Below are 19401 nucleotides of genomic sequence, written 5' to 3' on the forward strand. Positions count from 1 at the left end.
TCGGTGTCTTCAGACAGATGTGCCCTGATACTGATCAGAAAAAGCTAATGGCCAGGAATGACCAGAGGCCCACTGGTGCCGATGCTTATCCCCAGATTCTATTGCATGAACTGGATGACAGTCGACAGCTTCCCATGGATGGGATGCCAGCCTGATATATTTTCAATCCATCAATCAACATTTATTTCTATAGCCTTTTACAGCAGCCAGAGGGTGTCCACAGTGTTTTACAGTAAAATCAAGATCAAGAATTCACAAAAATAAAACAAGCATACAATGGAGTTAAATTGGCACATAAAAACAAAACATGTCATAGTACCACTAGGCATTATTAAAAGCTAGTTTAAATAAATAAGTCTTGAGCTTTGATTTAAAAAGTGCTAGGTCAGAAATAGTGCATAAATCAGGAGGTAACTGGTCAGCTACCACAAAACCACAATCACCCCAGATTTTTTATTTTGACCTCTGAACATCTCAGTAAAGGTGACCAGACGCCTGTAAAGTCCCACTGTAAGTGCAGAGAGTTAAAACTTCAGACAAGTAGGAAGGTGCAAGTCCATTAATAGCTTTAAAAACAAACATTAAAATCTTAAAATCAATTCTAAAATGAACTGAAAGCCAGTGGAGTGAGTCAAGTACAGGCATCATATGCTCATATTTGGAAGTGTTTGTTAAAAGAAAAGCAACAGCATTTTGCACAAGTTGGAAGAGGAGACTAACACCAAGGTAAAGTGTTGGGGAAAGTGTAATGCACGGACCCACAACAGGGGGCGCAAATGAACGGTCAATGGATAATCCAATAAATACAATTTATTGCGGCAAATGTGCACAACAGGTCGAATACTGGTTTTAGACAGTCGATCACAAAATACAATAAGTGACGTGTGGGCAGGCCCGAGGGTAGGAGACGCCTATCCAGAGAAGAGCCGGGGCCCACAAGGTTCCGCCGCCAACGAAGACCTGCAGTATACTGAAGCCGCCAAGTCCCGAGTCCCCAGGTGGCCTCTGCTTCCAGCTGTCAGATCCGGTACTGCTGGCAGGAACAAAAACAGGTTAAGGGTGGGTGTGTGGACACCCAGTAAGCAGTCAGCAACACAGGTGGGAATTACACCTCCACCTCCGCAATTACGAACACAGCGTCTCTACAGATCTGATACAAACACCTGTCTGCACGGATCGGGAAGGGTGCGGCTTATCACCCTGTCGTCCACGACCAGCTCAGCCTCCCACTAACACAAGCTACCAGGAACTCCTGTAGAGGATTAGACAACAAATACGTGCGATACAGCACAGATTAAGGCTGAGGAATTACCTGTGTGGTAAACTGATATCTCGGCAGAGATGTGGTGTCTCCTCCAGGCTTTTATGGTGCAGTGATGATGATTGCTGACAGCTGGCAGTCCTGGCTCCTGGGTGGTAACTGCGCCCTCTGGTGCCTGAAACCCGACTACAGGCAGGGCGCCCTCTGGCATTGGCCAGCAGTACCTCCTCTTCGGGCGGCCCACACAACAGGACCCCCCCCTCAACGGGCGCCTCCTGGCGCCCGACCAGGCTTGTCGGGGTGTCGCTGGTAGAACTCGGCCAGGAGGGCCGGACCCAGGAGCGTTCTTCAGGTCCATAACCCTCCCAGTCCACCAGATACTGGAGACCCCGACCCCTCCGGCGAACATCCAGGAGCCTGTGGACTGTCCACGCAGGCTCGCCGTCGATGATGCGGGCAGGAGGCGGCGCTGGTCCGGGGGTGCAGAGGTCCGAGGTGTGGTATGGCTTCAATTTGGAGACATGAAACACGGGATGAATCCGCAGTGAAGCTGGGAGTTTCAGCTTCACTGCAGCTGGACTGATGACTTTAGTGATCTTGAAAGGTCTGATGTATCTGTCCATGAGTTTTGGTGACTCCGTGTTGAGAGGAATGTTCTTGGTTGACAGCCAGACCTCCTGCCCGGGCTGATAGTCTGGGGCCGGGGTGTGTCGGCGGTCTGCATGGCTCTTCGCCCTCGTCCGGGCTTTCAGCAGGGCAGAGCGGGCCATTCGCCACACCCGACGGCACCTCCTGAGGTGTGCCTGGACTGAGGGAACCCCGACCTCTCCCTCCACAGCCGGAAACAATGGGGGCTGGTACCCCAAACATGCTTCAAATGGGGAGAGGCCGGTTGCTGATGAAACTTGACTGTTATGAGCGTACTCGATCCAGGCCAGATGTTGACTCCAGGCCGTCGGGTGTGCGGAGGTCAAACACTGTGGGGCCTGTTCTAGCTCTTGATTAGCCCGCTCTGCTTGTCCGTTGGTCTGTGGGTGGTACCCGGACGAAAGGCTCACGGTGGCCCCCAGTTCCCTACAGAAACTCCTCCAGACTTGCGAGGAGAACTGGGGACCACGATCCGAGACGATGTTCGCAGGGATACCATGCAGACGTATGACGTGGTGGACCAGGAGGTCTGCGGTCTCCTGGGCCGTCGGGAGCTTCGGGAGGGCCACGAAGTGGGCCGCCTTGGAGAACCGGTCCACTATCGTCAGGATGGTTGTCTTTCCCTGGGACGCAGGGAGACCCGTGACGAAGTCCAGGCCGATGTGGGAACAGGGGTGACGAGGCACTGGCAACGGCTGGAGGAGTCCCTTCTCTGGTTGGTGGACTGCCTTGCCCCTGGCACAGGTGGTACAGGCCCGGACATACTCCCGGATGTCGGCTTCCAAAGACGCCCACCAGAACCACTGCCGGACAACTGCCACAGTCCTTCGCACCCCTGGATGGCAGGTGAGCTTAGAACCATGACAGAAGTCCAAAACTGCAGTCCTAGCGTCTGGTGGGACGTAAAAACGGTTAGGTGGTCCACCGCTGGGGCCCGGGTGATGCATCAGGGCCTCCCTGACGATGTTCTCCACGTCCCAAGTCAGTGTGGCGATGATAGTGGACTCCGGGATGATGTTTTCAGGTGGATCCGACAGCTCCGTTTTGACTTCTTCTTCATGCACCCGGGACAGTGCATCTGACCACTGGTTCTTGGTCCCGGGGCGATTGCTGATCCTGAAGTCAAAACGTCTAAAAAAGAGAGACCAACGGGCTTGCCTGGGGTTCAGACGCTTAGGGGTCCGAATATACTCCAGGTTCCGATGGTCGGTGAAAACCGTGAATGGAACCACAGCTCCCTCCAACAAGTGTCTCCACTCCTCCAGGGCCTCCTCCACCGCCAGGAGCTCCCGATTGACGACGTCATAATTCCGCTCTGCTGGGGTCAACCTGCGGGAGAAATAGGCACAGGGGTGGAGAACCTTATCGGACTCCCCGCTCTGGGACAGCATGGCTCCTATCCCTGAGTCAGAGGCATCAACTTCCACAACAAACTGGCGGCTAGGATCAGGCTGCACCAGAACTGGCACAGTAGAGAACCGGTGTTTCAACTCCCTAAACGCGGCTTCACACCGATCCGACCAGGTGAAAGGAACTTTTGAGGAGGTCAGGGCTGTAAGGGGACCAACAACCTGACTATAGCCCTTGATAAACCTCCAATAGAAATTAGTGAAGCCGAGGAACTGTTGCAGCTTCCTACGGCCTGCCGTTTGGGGCCAATCTCTCACTGCCGCTACCTTGGCCGGATCAGGGGCGACGGAGTTGGAGGAGATTATGAACCCCAGGAAGGACAAAGAAGTCTGGTGGAACTCACACTTCTCGGCCTTCACAAACAGCCTGTTCTCCAATAACCGCTGCAGGACCTGACGTACATGCTTAACATGGGTCTCAGGATCCGGGGAGAAGATGAGGATATCGTCTAGATATACGAAGACGAACCGATGCAGGAAGTCCCGCAAGACGTCATTTACCAATGCTTGGAACGTCGCGAGGGCGTTAGTGAGGCCGAACGGCATGACCAGGTACTCAAAGTGACCTAATGGGGTGTTAAATGCCGTCTTCCATTCGTCTCCCTTCCGGATCCGAACCAGGTGATACGCATTCCTAAGATCCAATTTCGTAAATATTTTGGCTCCATGCAGGGGCGTGAACACTGAATCTAATAGGGGCAACGGGTATCGGTTGTGAACCGTGATCTCATTCAGCCCTCTAAAATCAATGCATGGACGGAGTCCGCCGTCCTTCTTGCCCACAAAAAAGAAACCAGCACCTAATGGGGAGGAAGAGTTCCGGATCAACCCGGCAGCTAAAGAGTCCCGGATGTAGGTCTCCATCGATTCTCGCTCGGGGCGTGAGAGGTTGTACAGTTTGCTGGACGGATACTCAGCACCCGGGATCAAATCAATGGCACAATCATACAGTCGATGCAGGGGAAGCGTGAGTGCCAGATCTTTGCTGAAAACGTCAGCAAGATCGTGGTACTCAACTGGCACTGCCGTGAGATTGGGAGGGACTCGAACCTCCTCTTTAGCAGTCACACCGGGTGGGACCGAGGATCTTAAACACTCCCGGTGGCAGGTTTCGTTCCATTGAACCACAACCCCAGACGGCCAATTGATCCGGGGATTGTGCTTACTAATCCATGGATAGCCCAAAATAACTCTGGAGGTAGAAGGTGTTACAAAAAACACAATCTCCTCCCTGTGATTCCCAGACACAACCAGTGTTAAGGGCTGTGTCTGGTGTGTGATTAGTGGATGAAGGGTGCCATCCAGTGCCCATACCCTCACTGGTGAAGGAAGGGCCACTAGAGGGAGTCCTACTTCTTTAGCCCATCTGCTATCTAGCAGATTCCCTTCTGACCCCGTGTCGATTAGTGCTGGGGCTTGAAGGGTTAAATCCCCACAGAGGATCACAACTGGGATTCGTGCGGATTTCCGTGCATTACCCGCGTGAGTGTTATGGCCCACCCTTAGCCCAGTCTCTAAGGGCGGGCGTTGGTGTTTAACCGCTTGGAGCATTGTTTCTGCAAATGCTCGTTAGAGTCGCAGGAAAAGCACTCTCCGTGGGCCAGCCTCCTCTGTCTGTTTTCTAATTTTATTTTGGCCCTGCTCGTGTCCATAGCTTCGTCAGCAGGGGGAGCTGTCGGCACACGGAGCACTCTGGCTCTGGAGCGTGGGGAAGGCGGGGCTGCTTCGGACCGGGAAGGGAGAGGGGCGGCGCGTGCCCGGCCATGTCCTTCGTCTCGCTCCCTTTGACATTCTTCCAATCGGTTGTCTAGACATATGACTAAATCAATAAGCCCGTCTAAATCCCGCAGCTCATCTCTACCCACCAGGTGCTCCTTCAGGACCGAGGACAGTCCATTTACGAAGGTGGCGCGGGGCGCTACCGTATTCCAGCCGGCCCTCGCGGCCGCAACACGGAAGTCGACTGCATACTCTGCAGTGCTCCGACGCCCCTGTCGAATGGACAGCAGCAGAGTGGAAGCAGATTCGCCTCAATTAGGGTGATCAAACACTTGTCTGAATTCCCGTACGAACCCAGTGTAAGTCGTTAGGAGCCGTGAATTCTGCTCCCAAAGCGCCATAGCCCAGGCGCGTGCCTCACCTCGAAGCAAATTGACAACATAAGGCACCCTGCTGGAGTCTGACGCGTACATTACTGGATGCTGAGCGAAGACGAGCGAGCACTGCATTAAGAAGTCCGCGCACGTCTCTACACAGCCTCCGTACGGCTCTGGGGGACTTATGTATGCTTCAGGGGATGGGGGGGGTCCATTGAACGACCACTGGAGGGTCCCTGTTCTGCAACAGGTCGGCAGGAGGAGGAGCGGCAGCCGTGCCCTGTGCACGCGCTCCCACCTGTGCGGTGACAGCCTCCAACCTACGATTGAGTAGTACATTCTGCTCGGTTACCAAATCCAACCGAGCAGTGAAGGTGGCCAAAAATTGCTGCAACTCACCCATTATTCCTCCTGCAGAAGCCTGTGCACCTTGCGTCTCCATTGACTGTTCAATGGGTGAGTTGTGCCCCTCTGGATCCATGACGTTGGCCGAGATATCCTGTTGGGGAAAGTGTAATGCACGGACCCACAACAGGGGACTCAAATGAACGGTCAATGGATAATCCAATAAATACAATTTATTGCGGCAAATGTGCACAACAGGTCGAATACTGCTTTTAGACAGTCGATCACAAAATACAATAAGTGACGTGTGGGCAGGCCCGAGGGTAGGAGACGCCTATCCAGAGAAGAGCCGGGGCCCACAACTACAGGCAGGGCGCCCTCTGGCGTTGGCCAGCAGTACCTCCTCTTCGGGCGGCCCACACAACATAAAGTACATTACAGTAATCAGGTCTGGAGCTGATGAAAGCATGAATGGCCATCTTGTTAAAGATTTTGTATAGTGTATATAAGTTATCACTGTTAAACATTTGTACCTTACTCTTTCTTCATTTAGTTGTACAGGCCTGCTGTGTGGTATCTGTGACACTGTTATTTTGGCTGTTGTGACTTTATGACCTTATGCTGTGCAAGTGGAACAGCAGATGCAGAACAGATGATAAGTGCAACCAGACAAGCCTGCAAGAACAGGATGTGCTGACCGCCACTGATAGACTAAACAAAAGGAAACAAAACTGTTTCTCCACGCAGCTGCAATCATTGGCATACGTGCCATGAGATGTTTTGTATTACGGGAGGAAACTTGTCATGCGATGTTTCCCCCACCCTTAGGACAAGTTTCACAATGTGGGTAGGGCTTCTCCTAATAAAAAGAGTGAGTATGCAGCAGTCCTCAGTGCTGTCAGTGGTACTACGTGTACGGACTGTCTGCACTCCTCGCGAGCTTCAATTGATATTCTGTCTCACTGGTGTTTTTGACTCTGTTTGTCTTGTTAAAGGTTTTAAGAATGTTTGGAGGAGAAAATACCCAACAATGACTGGGGGCTCGTCCGGGATCTCAACAACACCGGAGGTGTCCGGCGGAGGTCGTCAAGTCCAGACGTAAATCCTTGGCCAAGGTCCGATCGATTGATCGTGTCTGCAATTGTCGACCGCCGTTGGCATCGTCTGGTTGACGAGATTTTCCCGAAGAAGACAGGCAGGAAGTCGAGTCAGTGAGTAGAATTTCTTTGTAAAAGTACTGAATGAGTGGTGATCAGATCACATAAAACAGTTAAACTCCGTAAGCGATGGCGTGGAATCGTCTGTTAATGAAACACAGTTAAGCTCCTCGAGGAGGGCGGACTCCTCTACGGTAGCGAGAAACGCACGTAGTTAAATTCCGAAGGAGGGTACGGACTCCTCTGTTTTAATACGTAAAGGAAATACCGGTTAGAGAATAAAAGTGTGAAAGTGTAATACTTTGGACAAGGGAGTGACAACCGTGTGTGGAAGCAGAGGCAAGTGATTCCGCTTCCTACGGGGAGGTGAAAGGAATCAACCACACGACGGAATATTAATTGTCACGTCCAAAGAAAGTGAAAACTTCAGATTTAGAACACCCTAGGTGTGCCCCCGTCTGAAGTCCAAATTATAACAAAGAATAATAAAAATGGGGGGAAAGACGTCTAAAAAGAAAGAAAATCTATCAACTGACGATTGGAAATTTATGGAAGCAAAAAATCCAAAAACAACAAAAAAATTGGAGACCTGGATTAATAAACATGACTTTGACGGACGACTAAACTTGACCAGTATTCAGAAGTTCAAGGAGAAGCTGGAAAAAGAACATAAAGGGGATGAGAAAAAGAAGCAGAAAATAGGAGCAGACTTAGTGGCATTTTGGGAAGAAGAGGCGCAGAGCAGACAGAAAGGAGCAGAGAAGAGGAGGGTGGAAAAGGCAAGGAAAAAGAAAGGTGTCGGTAAGGCAGAAGAGGATGTGATAATACAGCAGGAAGAACAGAAAGTATCACAGCTGCCCCAGACGCAGAAGGCAGGACCATCTACGTCACAGTTATATCCTCCATTGGAGGATTCACCACCTCAGTACGATATGGCAGTAAAACCAATCGTAAAGCAAGAACAGCCGTCGAAACCACAGACACGCAGTCAGACAAAAACACCCACAGCACCTCCATCAGATGGGGATCTTGACCCTGAGGGCACCTATCCAATGATAGAGGTACCAAATCCACGTGCAGGAACACCAGGACACAGACCAACCATGCTCGTTTATCGAACATGGAATGCAGATGATATTAAAGCAGCTGTTGACATGATACCATCACCACACGTAGATATCGAAGGGTTTATGCAAGATATAGAAAATATCAGAAATTCTTATCACCTGAACGGACCTGAAGTTCAACAAGTATGGATGAAGGCGTGTGGCCCAAAATGGAGTCAAGTAAGAGGAGAGTGGAATCCTGTAGACCTGGACGGGATTCCATTATCGCACGATGATCCAGTCTTACAAACACGTGTGGAAGCAATGATAACACGAGCAAAAAGTGTTTTAGGACCAAAAATAAATTATACTGAAATTACCAGGACGACTCAGAAGGAAGGTGAACCATGGACAGAGTTTCGGTACAGGTTTGAAAGTGTATTTAGGGTCCATAGTGGCATTTTGCCAGGAACACCGGTTTATGAACAACAATTAAAGAATGCTCTGATCCAACACTCTAACAAAGATATAAAAGCTTGGATACAGAAACATTGGATTGGGCTGCCGACAGGCACATTGGAAGAAACACACACTCACTGCTGCCATGCAGAAGAAGTTTTGAAACAAAAGAAAAAGGGAGACAGTGTTAAAGGAGTGTATGTGGCACAAGGAGATGATGAAATATATTACCAACAGGGCAATCTAAGGCAGCAGAAACAGTGGAAACGACCACAAAAGCCATGGCAAAATAGACAGGGTGGACAGCCACAACAACGTCAGCCGCCATTCCGACCACAACAACGGAATAGACAAGGAGGGACACCACGTGGTCCCCTGATATGTTGGAACTGTGGCAGAGAAGGACATATTGCAAGACAGTGTCCACCACCACCAGCAGAGGGAGCAATGGGAGGCTTCCTACAAGGAAACAACCCTCCACAACCACAGTATCCACAATGACTAGATTCCATAATCCACAATACCACACCAGTGAGTGATCCTGAGTGTGATATGGATTTATGTGCACTACTGGGAAATCCAGTACCAAAACCAGAAGTGACTTTGTTATTGGATGGACTACCAGTGGTGTTTCTTTGTGACACAGGTGCGTGCAGAACTACATGTAATGACAACATACCTGTTCATAAATTAAGTAGCGAAACCTTTAGGGTTCGTTCTGCAAATGGACAGACATCAGACGTCCCTATTACCAAACCAGTAACACTGGAAGATCCATTTGGAATGACGTGTACGATGCCATTGCTGAATATGCCGCAGTGTCCCGTAAATCTCCTGGGACGAGATGGGTTAACAGCATTGGGATTGTCCATAATTGTAGAACAAGGGAAACTAGTTGTCAAACGTGTAGGGGACGTCACTATGGTCAGAAAAGACAGTGAGGACTCCATATTCCATTATTATTATACATTTGACATTTCTGAAGAAGATGCTGCAGGATGGGGTAAAGATATCGTCCTGCAAACTATAGCCTTGCTGAAACAACCTGAACAAAAGATGTCACCACCTGACCTGCATGTCACAATGTGGCACAAAGACACTCCAGGTCCTGATGGTGACTACGAAAACAAATTGAATGGCATTTCACCTGTAAAGATGGAAATGACAGATTTGATTTATGACGGCAACTCAACAGCTGTCATAACCGTGACAGGTGCCACTGAAGATATATTGAAATTAAGACTCACAGGCATGCCATTACATGTGTCACTCTGTAAGCCATATTTGGCAGAATGGCAAGATCTAGGAGCGATGACTATGACGGCGTTGTCAGTAACTGATTGGGGCAGAGTTGGGCCACACACTGAGTTCAGCCCATCAACAAAATTGTACAAGGTCCCAGTTAACGTGTCTATATTGCTGAAGGCAGGAATACATATTGATGTGTCCACTTCACAGTCCTGAGTGTTTCAGTTGAGTCCTGAAGAAGATGAACTCCTTTCTTCAGTACCTTCAGGACTGTGGACAACAGGTCCTTCAGATGTAGGACTAATTAAGAATGCACAGCCTGTAGTCATAAGACCAAAAACAGAATACAGACCATGTGTAAGACAGTACCCATTAAAACCAGATGCAATTGAAGGAATACGACCAGTTATCGATGATCTATCAGAAGCAGGAGTAATAATTCCATGTCCAGACTCTCCATGTAACACACCGATATTTCCGGTTAAAAAGGCTCCACCCTCAGTGGGATGGAGAATGATTCAAGACCTCCAAGCTGTAAATGCTGCTGTGGTTAAAAGAGCACCGTGTGTTCCAGATCCGCACACTTTATTGAATTCATTAAGACCAAATTCCAGCTGTTTTTCTGTAATAGACATCAGTAATGCCTTTTTCTCTGTACCGGTAGATCCAGATAGTCAATTTTGGTTTGCCTTTACCTTCAAAGGGCAACAATATACATTTACCAGATTGCCACAGGGTTATGCAGAAAGTCCAACCATTTATTCCCAAGTCATGTCAGCCTGCTTAGCTAATTTTGTTCCACCCGCAGACAGCCAATTGTTAGTGTATGTTGATGACATCTTAATTGCTTCTGATACACGTGAAAACTGCATCACTGACACAGTAGCACTGCTGTGTTTCCTATTTGACAATGGCCATAAAGTGAGCAAAAACAAAGTGCAGTTGTGTAGGGATAAAGTGAAATATCTGGGGCATGAACTATCAGCTACAGGACGCACTATTCTGTCTGATAGGAAAGAAGCAATTTTGAATGCTCCAAAACCACAAACCAAAAAGCAGATGATGTCATTTCTTGGACTAACAAACTATTGCAGAGCATGGATTCCTTGCTATGCAGAGTTGACTAGTCCACTTTCAGATTTGATGTATAAAGATGATATTTCAATGTCAGCCGTGTTGGAATGGAACAAAGATGCTGAGGAAGCCTTTGTGAAAGTAAAACAAACATTAGTGTCATCTACAGTTTTGGCACTACCGGATTATAGTAAGCCATTCATTCAGACTGTGGATTGTAGAAACAATTTCATGACAAGTGTCTTATTACAATCACATGGCACCAAATTAAGACCAGTGGCATACTACTCATCTAGATTGGATGCAGTGGCAAGTGCCTTGCCGCCATGTGTGCGAGCTGTGATTGCAGCCTCCATAGCTATTCAAAGTAGTAGTAACGTTGTTCTGTTCCATCAGTTGACATTGAAAGTCCCACATGCAGTTTCAGCACTTCTATTGCAAACAAACATGACATTCTTGTCTCCGGCTAGACATCTTTCGTGTATGTCTTTGCTGTTGTCACAACCACATCTAACAGTAGAAAGGTGCACGACATTGAATCCGTCAACATTGATACCTTTGCCTGAGGACGGTGAGCCGCACAATTGCCTTGACGTGGCAACAGTCTGTATGAAGGCTCGCCAAGATCTTCAAGATACGCCCATCCCACACAGTACAGTCGTGTATGTGGATGGCTCGTCCACTAAAGATGCTTGTGGACAGACACAATCTGGGTATGCTGTTGTCACAAATTCAAAAGTATTGGACTCCTCTTCGCTACCCTCTTCATTTTCAGCTCAGGCTGCGGAATTAGTCGCGTTGACAGCCGCTTGTCATTTGTTTAAAGGTAAATCTGTAACTATCTATACAGACAGCCAGTATGCTTTCAGCACAGTACATGTGTTTGCAAAGGTATGGGAGGAGCGTGGTATGGTAACATCATCAGGAAAACCTGTGACTCATGCCACCCTTTTGGCAGCCTTACTGAAAGCTGTCCAATTACCACAGGAGATTGCTATATGCAAATGTGCGGCTCACACCAAAGGTTCAGATGTAGTCTCGAAAGGAAATTACTTCGCTGACAGAACTGCAAAAGCAGCTGCAGTGTCCTCTATTTTCGTTGTACAAGAGACCACTTTAGATATGAATTTGGATCATACACTGCTCGCTGAGATGCAGCAGCAGGCACCTGAGAGAGAAAAACAAATGTGGTTAAACAAAGGAGCTACGTTCGCGAATGATCTGTACACGTGACCACAAAAGAAACCCATATTGCCAAAAAACATGTTTAAATGGGCGGTGGTTATGAGCCATGGCGTTACTCATGTCTCATCAGGGGGTATGATATCCCAATTACAGCCTATTTTTTGTCTTTATGGGTTTGATGCGTTTGCAAAGCAGTATTGCAGAGCATGCATGACATGTGCAAAACACAACTCACAAGGCCACTTGAGGCCCCAGAGAGGCAAATTTCCAACACCACAATACCCCTTTCAAGTAATACACATGGATTTCATTCAGTTAAATAAATATGAAGGAAAGGAATTTTGTTTAGTCATAATTGATGCCTTCTCAAAATGGGTAGAATTGTTCCCTACCAAGCATGGAGATGCACTTACAGTAGCAAAAGCGTTGTGTAAGGATATCATTCCACGATTTGGAATACCAGAAACCGTCTATTCAGATAATGGAGCACACTTCGTTAACGCTATGGTGCAACATGTAGGAGAAGCGCTACAGATTAACCTTAAGAATCACTGTGCTTATCATCCACAAAGTGCCGGATTAGTGGAAAGAATGAATGGTACGGTCAAGAACAGATTAAAGAAAACTATGGACGAAACAGGCAGACCATGGACACACTGTATAGATTTGGTGAAGATGTACATAAACATTACCAGTATGACAGGACTGACGCCATATGAAACGCTGTTCGGAAGAAGATACCGTCTCCCACATTATGGGCAAATCTGGGACGTTCCAGAAGAAGCAAATTTGGCAGATTATATGAGAAAAATGCTGGAAAAGCAAAAGGACAGGACCTCAAACATTGATGATCCCATCTCTCCACAGGACGACCCTAAAGTGGTACCTGGAGACTGGGTACTGATAAGAAGCATCAAGAGGAAACACTGGCACTCACCCAAGTGGGAAGGTCCATTCCAAGTACTGCTCACTACACCCACAGCCTTAAAAATAGGAGAGAGACAAACGTGGATACATTTAACACATTGTAAGAAAGTGATCTCTGTAAACCCAGTGTAAGTATGGGAAGTGAGCAAGTCTGATAATAGTGTGTGGCTCGGGTGTTAAGATCCAGAGCAGACACGAAAATCAGCAGAAGCAATTACAAGCCACTGACCAGAAACTTAGGACACTGGCTTTAGGGAGATCCTGACTATGGGGCGCCATAAACCATTATGGATGAAAACAGCATTGTGCTGCTGGGCGTTAGCGTTGGGAGCCATAATGGTCACTATATGGGGAATGCATGTGTGGAAAAAGAGAATTGACAATGGGAACGTAGAGAACACCACAACCAGAACAGATGAAATTACAATTGGTAATGCAATCCACCGCGGTAGACGATATGTGGTTACCTCAAATGGAGTAACCTGCTACAATCATGGGAGGCAGATACTATGTGGCCTAAATCCTTGCGAGGACCAGGAAACATCCTACCAATGGGTTTATGCCTGTTACACCACGCCCAGAATCTATTATGTTGTACAGATACCCTTTTTGGCCCTCAGGCAGAGCAGCTGGGTTAGCGACCCGGAACAATGGCTGCATTATGATTTTTATATGACTACAGGTTTTCCCCGAGCCAGTCATTGGTGGGGAAATACCTTTCTAACAAATGGCCACTGGGCGCAAAATTCTTATGGGTGGACAGATGATGCAGTTAAGTGGAAAAATATCATATCAAATTTAACAGTCAGCGGCCGAACCAAAACAGTGACATTCACAATAAATTCATTAGCAGTCCCGATAAGTAACCCAGTGCATGTCTGCCACACATTTGCATTGTGCGCCTACAAAGCGGGATATGATCCCTGCTGGAAGATTGTGCTGTGTCCAAAAACACCGAACACCAACGTTTCAAGAAACACCTTCGATCAAACAGTACCGGGCGATCTTCTGCCAGGACCAGGGTCAGTAAGAGCAAAGCAGGCTCGTCTGCACAAAGGGCCGCTATCGGCAGACGACTGGTTCCTAGTAACCACAGGAATTAGCGGACAGAATAATAATTGGCTCCTGATGGCAGAGCAAGCAGGAAATTCCACAAAACAGGACTGCATAGTATGCATGGGTCCAAGACCTATATTGCAAGTCATACCAGCAGCCTTAGAACAAAGCTGTGTACTACTGGTAATGACTAGTACATCAATTAGACCCGAACATAATTGCTCAAAGTGGGATAGGATCTATCCACTGTCTGCCATGTCACGAAGCAAACCGCTGTTCTCTGAAAAAGTGGCACTAGGAAATTATACGTGTGTAAACCTCCCAGGAACGGGAAAACAGTTGGGTTTGTTGAATTACAGTACCTGGTGCCAAAACACCGTTCAAACCAACATGCCCTTTAAGCCAGTAAGCAGAAGTGACGTGTGGTGGTGGTGTGGAGATAATAGGCTTTTTGATAGATTGCCTAGGAATGTGTCGGGCTACTGTGCCTTAGTGTCCCTACTCCTCCCAGTAAAAGCCATTCCCATTTTAGCTAAGGACTTGCTGTCGCACCTACAGTCTGTGGTGCCTGAAAATTGGCATAGAGTAAAAAGAGATTGGAAAGGAGTGGGAGATCCAACATATATTGATGCAATAGGAGTCCCCAGAGGAGTGCATGATGAGTATAAACTGGCTGATCAGATAGCAGCTGGATTCGAGTCCTCCATCTGTTGGTGGTGTTCAATTAATAAGAACGTAGACAGAATAAACTACATCCACTACAATGTACAGAAATTAGGAAATTGGACTGAGGAAGGATTTAAGACTGTCCATTCACAGTTAGCAGCCACATCCCTTATGGCCTTCCAGAACCGGATTGCTCTGGATATGTTGTTGGCAGAGAAAGGAGGTGTTTGTGCCATGTTTGGAGAACAATGCTGCACATTCATTCCCAACAACACAGCTGCAGATGGCAGCCTCACTCAAGCCATCGACGGTCTGAGGACGTTGAACAGGAAGATGAAAGAGCACAGTGGAGTAAACACTGAAGGCTGGGATTGGTGGCTGGAAGGGATGGGAAAATGGAGGTCTTTGATTTCTTCACTATTAGTGTCTATAGCAGTGTTTGCTGCGATTCTGACATTGTGTGGATGTTGTTGTATCCCGTGTATACGTGGACTTATTAATCGAATGATTACAACAGCAATAGGGCCAGGAATGCCCACTTCAGCTGCATACCCTCTCCTCGGACCCGAAGCCGGGGACGATGACGAGGATGAAGATGGCCACAATGATGACTGGGAGCAAGGAGTTCCTGAACTTTTCCCTGACCAAACTAAGTATGATGACCCAGACACCGATGATGATGAAGACGATGACATAACCTCTGGGGTGTAAGCCTGTAGAACATACCATGATGAACCCCTTAGTGAAAATCTCACAAAAAAAGAAGTGCTAAGCTAGGTGATAACTACTATATGTTTAACAGGCGATAAACAGGAGGGAAATGTTAAAGATTTTGTATAGTGTATATAAGTTATCACTGTTAAACATTTGTACCTTACTCTTTCTTCATTTAATTGTACAGGCCTGCTGTGTGGTATCTGTGACACTGTTATTTTGGCTGTTGTGACTTTATGACCTTATGCTGTGCAAGTGGAACAGCAGATGCAGAACAGATGATAAGTGCAACCAGACAAGCCTGCAAGAACAGGATGTGCTGACCGCCACTGATAGACTAAACAAAAGGAAACAAAACTGTTTCTCCACGCAGCTGCAATCATTGGCATACGTGCCATGAGATGTTTTGTATTACGGGAGGAAACTTGTCATGCGATGTTTCCCCCACCCTTAGGACAAGTTTCACAATGTGGGTAGGGCTTCTCCTAATAAAAAGAGTGAGTATGCAGCAGTCCTCAGTGCTCTCAGTGGTACTACGTGTACGGACTGTCTGCGCTCCTCGCGAGCTTCAATTGATATTCTGTCTCACTGGTGTTCTTGACTCTGTTTGTCTTGTTAAAGGTTTTAAGAATGTTTGGAGGAGAAAATACCAAACACATCTCAAGATCACATCTAATGAGAAATTGCTTTACTTCAGTCAAAGCTGGAAAAAACTTGTTTTGACAACGTTTTCTGTTGATCGATAGATAGATAGCTGATTTTAAATAATTCACCAGAACACCAAAGTTTGACAATACAACTTTCAACATGTATAAACACAGTGGTCTTGTTTTAGCATCATTCAGGTAAATGAAATTTTAGGACAGCCACTGCTTTAAATCTTGAATATAATAAGATAATGATGACAAAGCATTGCTTCCATTAGACCTCACAGGCAGATAGATTTCAGATCATCTGCATAACAATGAAAGTGTTGTGTGGGCCGCTGAAGAGGAGGTACTGCTGGCCCACCACCACCAGATGGCGCCCTGCTTAGAGTGCGGGCTCCAAGCACGAGAGGGCGTCGGAGCCGCTGGAGGTGACAGCTGTCACTTATCAACACCAGCTGTCACCCATCACCACCACTACAAAGACCGGACTGCAACTCCACCTCCTCGCCGAGAAATCTTCTACCATACAGGTAATTTTCTCTGCTGACTTAAAACATTGAGTAATAATCTGAACTTCTTTGCAGCCGTTTTCCTGTGGTTTCCTTATCTGTGGGATTGGCGTTTGGTGTGATCAGCGACGGCTTCGCTTCACACTCCAACCAGATAAGTGGTTAGACAGGAGCTGCACGAGTGTGTGATTGGAGGTGGAGGTTCTCCCTCCTCATTGTGTACAGACTGTGGGATTACTGAGTGTGCGAACTCACACTCATCCAGAACTGTTTCTGTTTTCTGCCAGCAGTACCGGGTCTGACTGCTGAAGACAGTGGCCACCTGGGGCGCAGGGCTTGGCGGCTCCGGTGTTCTTCAGGTCCGTTGGTGGTGAGGCCTGTGTGGGATCCGGCTCTTCTCGCACCAGACGTCTCCTATCTTCGAGCCTGCCACACGTCACCTTTTTGTTGGATTGATATAGCGCATATTTGTATCTGTCTGTATTACATTGTGCACCTTCACAACATTAAATTGTTACTTTTTGGTTATTCCATTGTCCCTTCATTAACGCCCCCTGTTGTGGGTCCGTGTCACGACACTTCCCCAACAGAAAGGACAGATTGTACTCACCTATAATTGACCCCAACGGTGACATGTACAATGACAATAGAACAGTGCCAAGAATACGTTACTTGCCCAGCCAAGACTGGTAATGATTTACAGCTGGTTGGACTAAGACGATCCATATGAACTGCCTTGTTGAAGGACACAGACAGGTAGCATGACCAGGAATTAAACTCATTATCCCACTGAGCTACCTGCTCTAAAGAATCATGACTGGGCTTTGGTCATTTTGTCTGCATGTAAAATCAGTGTGACTTGCGATCTTATGCATTGTTCATTTCAGCTTTATGCACCAAAGAAACATTCACTGCTGTGGGAAAATACTTATTTTCTAGAATAGTGGTGTCACTGCAAGTCTGTGAGTTCATGAAATCAGTGAGTGTTATCCATATTTTCTTTTTGTCACTGTTGGAGTTATTCTGTAGATACACTGTTTTATTTTATCATGCATGTTTTGTGTTCTCTGCTCTGGTAGAATGTAGTTCTCTCTGCTCTGATAAAGTGTATTGTACTGATGTGATGGGTGAAGGTTACTTAAGATATGTGACATGACGTGTTTCTGCAAGTTGTGGTATCTCTGTGTGCACGCTAAGCTCTTTTTCAGGACATGTGAAGATGACCCAGGCAGGATGCAGCCGTAAGCGGAGCAGTGAGATAAAGAATAGAGAATTGAATGTTCCAACCACAGTGTGATTATGATACATTAGTCCTTGTGTCAGAAGAAGTGTGATTAATCGTTAGATGTCTTAAACACATCTTAATCGAGCCCAAGATTAAAAAGGTTCTGAACGTCCTGAATGTATTGTGCAATCAGCGGTTCTGCGGCAACAGCTCACGCGCTATCACTCTTCCCCTTAGGAGCTGTACCGCCCATGTATGTAGGGAAGTCCTAAATAAAAAGAGCGGGAGCGCAGGCCAGACTTTAGTGTAGCTTTGGTGTACAGCCTGACTGCACTCCTCGCGAGCTTAAAATTGAATTCTATCTCTCACTTGTTTTAAGGCCTGGTTGTCTCTTCCTCTTATCAAAGATACAGTATTCTAAACCCGACAAAGACTGGGGGCACGTCCGGGATCCCAACAGACCTGACGGTTCCAGCGAGCGTGATCGACACCAGAGAAATCCTTGGCCAAGGTAACTCAGACCCTTTGACGGGACTGGCTCAATCCGTTGGCTGGGATCTGAAAGGTTGACGGGATCACCGAGAGGGAAAGAGACCAACGGAGTGTGAGTATAGAATTTGATTCTGATAAAATTTTTGTTGTGAATGGTGGCAGTAGGCTGCGTAAAATAGAAATGTTGAAATAGTGAAATAGTGACAGAAAGTCACGGTTAAACAAGGAAATAAGTGCACAGTGAAAAGGCAGTTAAACCTCGCAGGGATGGTGGAGTCCTAATGCAGGACATTAGTTAAATTCCACGGGAGGGCGAGCTCCCCTGGCCTAAGAATACGCGAAATAAGTGCACAGTGAAAAGGCAGTTAAACCTCGCAGGGACGGTGGAGTCCCCTAATGCAGGACATTAGTTAAATTCCACGGGAGGGCGAGCTCCCCTGGCCTAAGAATACGCGTACGGTTATTAAAAGTGTTTCTATGTATTTGTGTAAATAAAATAACTGTGTGTGAGTGTAATAAAGGTGACTGAGTGAGAGTGTGGAGTCACTTCGACTCCCCTCTATGAAAATCTCACAGGAAAGTAAGTAGTAAGTTTTGAGAAGAAGCAAAGGCAAGGCCTTCCCGTGCCCTCCGGGGTGGCGAAAGGGAATGCACTTCTCAGAATAGTTGATTACTACCCTGTGATTGTAACAACACCAGTGGATTAGGACCCTGTAGGGGCAAAACCATCACTGGTCTAAAACGTTCTGAAAACACAAAATGGGAAAATCTAACAGTAAAAATGAGAGACCTAAGTCCCGGGACGATCTAAAAACAAAAGATTGGATATACATGAATAAAATTGATCCAAATTCAACAAAACACTTAGATAAGTGGATAAAAGGTCATGGATTTGATGGACGCCTGCAGAAAGAGTCATTAACTAAACTAAAGAACAGTATTGAGAAGAAGTGTGGAACAAGTAAAAAAAAGAAAAAAGAAAAAGAAGGTCAAGGTGAAATTGTAGCATGGGAAAGAGAAGTTGAGAAACGAAAGAAGGGCCTTAGAGAAGCAAAGGAAAGACAGAAAGAAACAGTAAATGATAAGAAGGAGCAGGGGAACGTGATGTTTCACAGACAAGAAGATAATGAGACAGGGCCTGCAGCTCCAAAAATAGAAATGGTAGTAAAATTGGATACTACAAAACACAGTCAGCCAGAAGCTGAAATAAAGGAGAATAAACTCTATCCAGATT

The 19401-nt window shown here is 47.0% G+C and overlaps 1 long non-coding RNA gene across 2 annotated transcripts; it reads right to left on the bottom strand.

Annotated features, from left to right (window-relative positions):
• Window positions 1-265: 265 nt before the first annotated feature.
• On the bottom strand, window positions 266-14476 carry LOC117519502. 2 transcript variants are annotated; one of them, XR_004563316.1, is made up of 3 exons: window positions 14464-14476; window positions 6375-6380; window positions 266-414 (listed from the first exon to the last, which is right to left on the bottom strand). It is a non-coding gene; the product is annotated as an uncharacterized LOC117519502 (long non-coding RNA). The 2 variants fall into 2 exon arrangements; XR_004563310.1 differs by lacking the exon at window positions 6375-6380 and adding an exon at window positions 11122-11127.
• Window positions 14477-19401: the final 4925 nt, after the last annotated feature.

Source organism: Thalassophryne amazonica, chromosome 1 (genome assembly GCF_902500255.1).
Source record: "Thalassophryne amazonica chromosome 1, fThaAma1.1, whole genome shotgun sequence".
In the NCBI taxonomy this organism is placed as follows: Eukaryota; Metazoa; Chordata; class Actinopteri; order Batrachoidiformes; family Batrachoididae; genus Thalassophryne; species Thalassophryne amazonica.